At 40.6% G+C, this 7,929-nt stretch overlaps 1 pseudogene; it reads right to left on the bottom strand.

The window, feature by feature from the left end:
* Positions 1-304: 304 nt before the first annotated feature.
* On the bottom strand, positions 305-1,405 carry LOC146400455 (28S ribosomal RNA; annotated as a pseudogene).
* Positions 1,406-7,929: the final 6,524 nt, after the last annotated feature.

Below are 7,929 nucleotides of genomic sequence, written 5' to 3'. Positions count from 1 at the left end.
AAGGAACATGCCAAGGAGAGGGGTACCCCCTCTTCCCTTGCCCTCTAGCCCCTACAGGCTGCAGCAGGATGTGCGCCTTCCCCATGACCACCAGGTGCGGTGGGCTACCACACGTTGTGGTGCAAGAGAATCACCACCACTGCTCCCTTTGCAGGGACAGGGAAGACCCACAGAGTGGAGAGGATGGAAAGGGAGAAGGAGATAGACTCTGGAGCTAGCCAGTTTGGCGCCACCTCAACCCCACTGAGGGAGAAGGAGTGAAAGGGGGGGCCTCTGCTGCCACTATGGCTGCTGCAGGATCGCCAAACCCTTATGTCCAGAGCTCACTTTCAACAGACCTCAGCAAGGGAGCTGCTGAAATCCCAACCCAGAAGCAGGTCATCTAGGAATGGATTAGCTTGAGGTTCCTCACCAACATGGGGTGCCTGACAGGCAGGGGTCTGGCCACGGTTGCTGCAGAAACCCCTTTCCCAGGAGGAAGGGTTTTCTGCACCAGACCCTGGTCCCCATGCATGGATTCACAGCTGGCAGAGGACAGCAGGAGGCTCTCTCTGAGGTCAACTGAGGCACCCCTGGCCCTGTCCTATCATTCCACCTGGGCGGGATTCTGACTTATAGGCCTTCGGTCATAATCCCACAGAGGGTAGCTTCGTGGTATTGCCTCTTCAGCTCAGCACATACACCAAATGTCTGAACCTGCAGTTCCTCTCATACTGAGCAGGATTACCATGGCAACAACACATCATCAGTAGGGTGACCCTAACCTGTATCAGGATGGTCTAAACCCAGCTCCCATTCTGTATTAGTGGGTGAACAATCCAATGCTTGGTGAATTCTGCTTCACAATGATAGGAAGAGCCAGCACCCAAAGATCAAAAAGTGACATCACTTTGAAGGCTTGGCCGCCACAAGCCAGTTAGCCCTGTGGTAACTTTTCTTACACTTCCTGGTTAAAACCCCAAAGGTCAGAAGGATTGTGAGACCCCACTTTCATGGTCTATATTTCTACTGAAAATCTAGCTCAAATGAGCTTTTGCACTTCTGCTCCATGGGAGGTTTCTGTCTTCTCTGAGCATGCCTTAGGGCAGCTGTGTTTCAGTTTGACAGGTGTACTGCCCCTGTCAAACTCCCCACCTGTCACTGTCACGGCTTTGCTTGGCACCAGAAGTGAGAGCTCCTCTGGAATTCTCCCCCACACCTCACCAGGTCAGTGAAAAAAATGATCAGAGTAGTGGTATTTCACCAGTTGCCTGCAAGGCCTGCAGACCCCTGCCCCACACTGCTCCTCACAGGGAGACCACAGGATGGTTTGCTGGGGGCCTCCCACTTATTCTACACCTCTCATGTCTCTTTACTGTGCCAGACTAGCATCAAGCTCAGCAGGGTCTTCTTTCCCTGCTGATTCCACTAAGCCCATTCCCTTGACTGTGGTTTTGCTGGATAGTATGTATGGACAGTGGGAATCTCCTTCATCCATTCGTGTGCATCACTAATTAGATGAGGAAGCATTTGACTACCTTAAGAGAGTCATAGTTACTCCCACCATTAACCCATGATTCATAGAATTTCTTCAGTTTGACATCCAGAGCACTGGGCAGAAATCATATCAGTCAACACCGCTTTGGGCCTTCCTGATGCTTTATTTAATTTAAACAGTGCGATTCCCCTGATCCACATCAGTTTTAAGTCATGGATAGATGCTGGCAGAGTTGAGGAGCCTCATGGAACAGCCCCTCCAGGGTGGGGGGGGGTGCACCTGGCAGTGGAGACCAGGTTCAGGAATCCAAAGAGACAAGGTGGCAAGAGGAGGTGGAGTGGTGTTGCAGTGCGACAGGCATGCACAGCAGCCCTCCCACTGTGTGCCCTCTGGGCTCCCCAAGGGCAGATGCATTGCTGGCCACAGCCTGGGTGATCCACACAAAGGGCCAGGCTCTCATCCAGAGTTGCCACCACTGCTCCCGGCCCTAAACACACACACACACACACACACACACACACACACACACACACCAAAACTTAGAGAATAGTTAATACCTGTCCTGAAACTATTCCAAATAATTACCAAGGAAGGAATATACCCAGGTTCATTCTATGAGGCCACCATCATTTTGACACCAAAAATGGACAAAGAAAGGAAAAAGAAAAATACAGGCCAATAACACTAATGAACATAAATGCAAAAATCCTCAACATTATATTAGCAAACTGAATCCAACAATATATTTAAAGATTATACAATATGATTAAGTGGTGTTATCCCAAGGATGCAAGGATTCTTCAATATCCACAAATCAATCACTGTGATATACCACATTAATAAACTGAGGAATTAAAATCATATGATCATTTCAATAGAAGCAGAATAATTTTTGACAAATCTCAACATCCATTTATAAAAAAAAAAAAAAAGAAAAAATCTCTCCAGAAAGTGGATATACAGAAAACCCACCTCAACCTAATTAAGGCCATTGATGAAAGATCCACAGCTTACATTTTCAACAGTGAAAAACTGAGTATCTACTAAGAAGAGAAGGACCAAGACAAAGATGTCCACTCTCACCACTTTTATTCAGCTTAGTTTTGGAAGTCCTAACCATGATAATCAGAGAAGAAAAAGAAATAAAATAATCCAAATTGTGAAAGAAGTGAAATTGCCACTGTTTGCAGATGACATGATACTACATGTCAAAAATCCTAAAGATGCTATATCAGAAAACTACTGGAGTTCATCAATGAATCCAGTAAAAGTTTCAGGATGCAAAATTAATATACGGAAATCTTCTGCATTTCTATACAACAACAATGAAAGATCAGAAAGAGAAATTAAGAAAACAATCACATTTGCTAATGCGTCAATAAGAATAACACATTAGGAATAAATCTACTTGAAGCAAAATACCTACATTCTGAAAAATATAAGATGCTGATGAAAGTAATCAAACATGAAACACACAGATGGGAAATATACAATATTCTTGGACTAGAAGAATCAATATCATCAAAATAACCATACTACCCAAGGCAGTCTACAGACTCGATGCAATCTCTATCAAATCACCAGAGGCATTTTTCAAAGAACTATGCAAAAAAAAATTTAAATATGTGTGGCAACACAAAAGGCCCCCTAAAAAACAAAGCCATACTGAAAAAGAAAAATGGAGATGGTGGAATCATGCTTCATGACCTCAAGCTATACTACAAATCTACAGTGATCAAAATAGTATGGCATGGCACAAAAACAGTAATATAGATCAGGGGAATAGGATAGAACACTCAGAATTAAACCCACATGCCTATGGTCAATGAACCTACAACAAAGGAGGCAAGAACATACAGTGGAGGAAATCACAGCAATATATTTTTTGATCTACCTCCTAGAGTAATGGTACATTTACATAATGGAGTATTACTCAGCCAGAAAAAGAACAAAATAATGCCATTTGCAGCAACATGAAAGATCAATACCATATGATATCACTTGTATCTGGAATCTAAGATATGGCATAAATGAAACTATAGAAAAAAACAAACTCATGGACATGGAAAAAAGACATGTGGTTCCCAAAGGGGTTGGGGGAGGCAATGGAATAGACTGGGAGATCAGGGTTTGCAGATGCAAACTATTGCATTTGGAGTGGTGAATAAGCAATGAGGTCCTGCTCTATAGCTCAGGGAACTATATCTAGTCACTTGCGATGAAACATTTGGAGGATCATGTGAGAATAAGAATGTTTATATATGTATACCTGGGTCATTTTGCTGTACAGCAGAAATGGACAGAATACTGTAAATCAACTATAATTAATATTTTTACAAGAAAAAATGCTAACTAAATTAACAAAGATTACTGATAAAAACACAGGTCACTGTAACAAGGTACTAGAAACTAGAAAGATAAACTAGTCAAAAACAGACAAACTGCTGGGATAAAAAGCAATATAGAAGGAATGAATATCAGACTAAATGACACAGAACCAATAAGGGATCTGAAAGATAGAATAATGGAAATCACCAATCAAGACAGCAGGCAGAAAAACAAAGGAAAAAAAAAGAATGAAGCCAATATATGGGATCTATGGAATAATAAAAAATGTGCCACCCTATGCATAATAGGGGTTCCAGAAAATATCTTCAAATGACACAGCCAACAAGGAGTTAATATCTGATATATATATATATATATATACACAAACAACTCATAAAACTCAATGTTGAGGAAACAAACAACCCAAACAAAAAATGGGTAGAGGGTCCAAATAGACATTTTTCCAAAGAAGACTTACAGATGGCCAACAGGACACAAAAAGATGCTCAATGTCACTATCAGAGAAATGTACATCAAAGCCACAATGGAAGTATCACTTCACACCTGTCAGAATGGCTCTCTTCAAAAAGTCTACAAACAAGGAGTTCCCATTGTGGCTCAGTGGTTAATGAGTCTGACAAGGAACCATGAGGTGTGGGTTCAATCCCTGGCCTTGTTCAGTGGGTTAAGGATCTGGCATTGCTGTGAGCTGTAGTGTCGGCCAGCAGCTACAGCTCTGATTAGAACCCTAGCCCGGAAACCTCCATATGCTGCAGGTGCCACCATAGAAAAGACCAAAAAAAAAAAAGTCTACAAACAATAAATACAGGAGAAGGGGTGGAAAAAAGGGAAAATTCATACATGGTTGGTGGGCATATAAATTAGTGCAGCTACTCTGGAAAACAGTATGAAGATGCCTTAAAAACTAAAAACAGAGCTATCATATATGATCCATCAATCTCACTGCTGGTTATATACCCAGGAAAAATGAAAACTCTAATTCAAAAAGATACATGCACCCTAATGTTCACAGCAGCATTATTTACAATAGCTAAGACCTGGAAGCCATATAAATGTCCATCAACAGATAACTGGCTTAAGAAGAAGTGGTATGTATCTCCAATGGACTATGACTCAGCCATAAAAAGAATAAAATAATGCCATCTGCAACAATATGGATACACTCAGAAACTAATCACACCCAGTAAAAAAAGTCAGAAAGAGAAATACTGCATGATATCACTTATACATGAAATTGAAAAAGTAATACAAATGAATCTATATGCAAAACAGAAACAGACTCACAAACATAAAAAACATACTTAAGGTTACCAAAAGGGGAGGGCACAAATTAGGAGTATGGAATAAAAAGATACAAACTACTGTAAATAAAATAGATAAGCTACAGGATTTACTGTGTTGGATAGGTAATTACAGTCAAAATCTTGTAAAAAACCTGTAATGGAATATAATCAGAAAAACAGAATCACGATGCTGTACATGTGAAATTAACAAAATATGTAAAACAACTCTACTTCAACAAAAAAGAAAAAGCCACATAGGATAAAATTTACCTTCTTGACTATGTGTACACTTCAACAGTGTTAAGTATATTCACATTGTTGTACAAAGGATCACCAGCACTTTTCATCTTGGAAAACTGAAATTGTTTACCCATTAAACAATAACTCCCCATTTCTCCCACTCCCTCAGCTTGGTAACCACTATACCTCTTACTATTTCTATGAAATTGATTACTTTCAATACCTCATAGAATTGAAAGTATTTGTGTTTTTGCTGAACATTTTTAAGCAACCATATTTTTCAAATATTACAAAGAAATAAATTTAGTTTTCACAGAAAAACAAAACAAAACAAAACAAAAAACATGGTCAGAGTCATTTAGTAGCATGCCACAAGAAAATAGAAGTCTAGAGGTCAGAATGTAAGAAATCTCACAGTGCTGATTTTTTTCTTTTTAAATTTAGAGGAGGAAGAAGGATTAAAGAAATAGGACTCAGGTTGAACAGTAATAAGCATCCTCATCACTAAACACAGATTTAATGTTCATATTTTGAAGAAAAAACATATATACTCTAATCTCCCAAAAATGCTATATTTCTCTTATAAAACCTAATACAAATTTGTGTGGGACTGTAAAAATTGAAGGATTCCTAAGCATTTCTTTTGACTGAATTCCATTGTAGTTCCTCCTTACCATATTGTTACTGGCTTCTTGATTGTATAGATGCACAACTGGATCAGTGTTTTTCACACATGTCAACATAAACTGTGCTCGAAGCTTTGTAAGGTAGATATTGCAATTACACCACAAAGAAAATGAAGGAGATTAGTGATTTATGCAGATAACAGTGACAACAGGCTCATTCCTTCAATAAATATTGTCTATTATATACCAGACACACTTCTAGAGCTAGAAATACATCTGTGCCTCAAATAATTTTAAAAAATTGAACTTGCCCTCATGTACCTCACATTCCAGTGAGGGGAGCCAGACAATAAAATAATAAGAAACAGTTGAAAAGCTCATTGTAGTTTTTTTAGAAGATAGTTTATCAGTCTGCTATTGCCATAAAACAAACCATGGCAAAACATGCTCAAAGTAAGGATTTATTATTGCTCATGAGAATAAAGGGAGATGAAAATGTGATTGAGAGGGTTAGGATGCTACATTAAATCAGGTTGCCTTATTGAGAAGGTGACTGGTGGGCAGCCTCTTAGATGGCCCCACTGACCCACACCTTCCTCATAATCCTGCCTTGAATCCTGCCTTTCTTGCAGAGTGAGCTGGACCTTGTGACATCCTTCTCACAAATAGATACAGAAAAAGTGATGGGATGTCAATTCCAAGACTAGGTCACAAAGAGACTGTCTTCTGTCTTGCATGGTCTTGCTTGCATTCTCTGATGGAAGCTGGGCCCCATGCTATGAGCTGCCCCACAGAGAGACCCATGTAGTAGGGACCTAGGGGAGGCTTGGCCATCAAGTCAATAGCCCATGATGCTAACTGAATCCTGATAATGCTGCATGAGTTTGGAGGGAGTCCTCCCTCAAGGGAGCTTACTGAAGGCACCTCAGGCCTGATGACATCCTGACTGCAGTGAGCACTTGAAGCAAAGGCACCCAGCTATGCTGCACCTGAAATCCTGACCTGCAGAAACTATGAGAGTTGTTTTGTCTTTTTATGCTGCTAAGATTTGGAATACTTCATGACACAGCAACAAATCACACAATGACTTGATGGAGGTGAGGGAGTTAGTCATGTGACTTTCTGGGGGAAGGGCAGTCTACATAGAGGGAACAGCCAGTGCAAAGGCTCTAAGATAGGAGCATGACTGATATGCCCACAGAACAACAAGGAGGCCAGTGTGTAGGAAGAGGGAATGAGAGCAAGAATAGCAGATGAGATAAGAGATGACTAGGTGTCAGATCACTTTCAAGGCTAGTAACTCTGGCCTTAGTCTGAGAGCAATTGGGAGCTATTGCAGGATTTTGACAGAGTAGTAATATGATCAATATTTTGGAAATATCGCTCTGGCTTGTACTGAGAATAAGCTGGAGGGAATAAGAGGAAAAGCCAGAAGATCAATGAGGAGTCTGCTATAGTCAATTAGTCAAGAAATAATGGTGGCTCAAATCAAGAGGGTAGCTCATAGTCATGGCCACAGGGATGGTGTCAGGATGCAGAACCACTGATTGGTCTGTGGTGCATGAGAGAAGGAGAAGAGTTAGAGAAGACCACACTGTTTTCAGTCTGAGCAAGCAAAGAAATGGAGCCTGTGGGCGGATCAGGTCTGGGGGATGAGGAAAATCAGAAGTTCAATTGTGTCAAACTCCAGATATCAATTACACACCTTAAGTGGGCAGTTGGACATGAGTCTCGAGTTGAAGAACAATGTTTAGGCTGGAGATATATATATTTTTTGAAGTTGTCAGTAAACAAACAGTGTTAAAATCATAAGACTTCATGAGATCACCATCTATTGATAGAGAAAGGGAGCAAGAACCAGGAATTGGTGTTTTCCTACATTCAGAAGTCAGGTTAAGAGAAAGAATCAGTGAAGCAACCCAGGAAGGAGCATCCACGGAGGGAGGAGAAAAAC

The sequence above is a fragment of the Sus scrofa genome, chromosome 8 (genome assembly GCF_054392235.1).
Source record: "Sus scrofa isolate SSC_HxYL_T2T_F1_AM1 chromosome 8, Sscrofa_HxYL_maternal_Yorkshire_Landrace_v2.0, whole genome shotgun sequence".
Lineage (NCBI taxonomy): Eukaryota > Metazoa > Chordata > Mammalia > Artiodactyla > Suidae > Sus > Sus scrofa.
The sequence above is the reverse complement of the archived record's forward strand: the minus strand, read 5'-3'. Positions and strand labels throughout refer to the sequence as shown.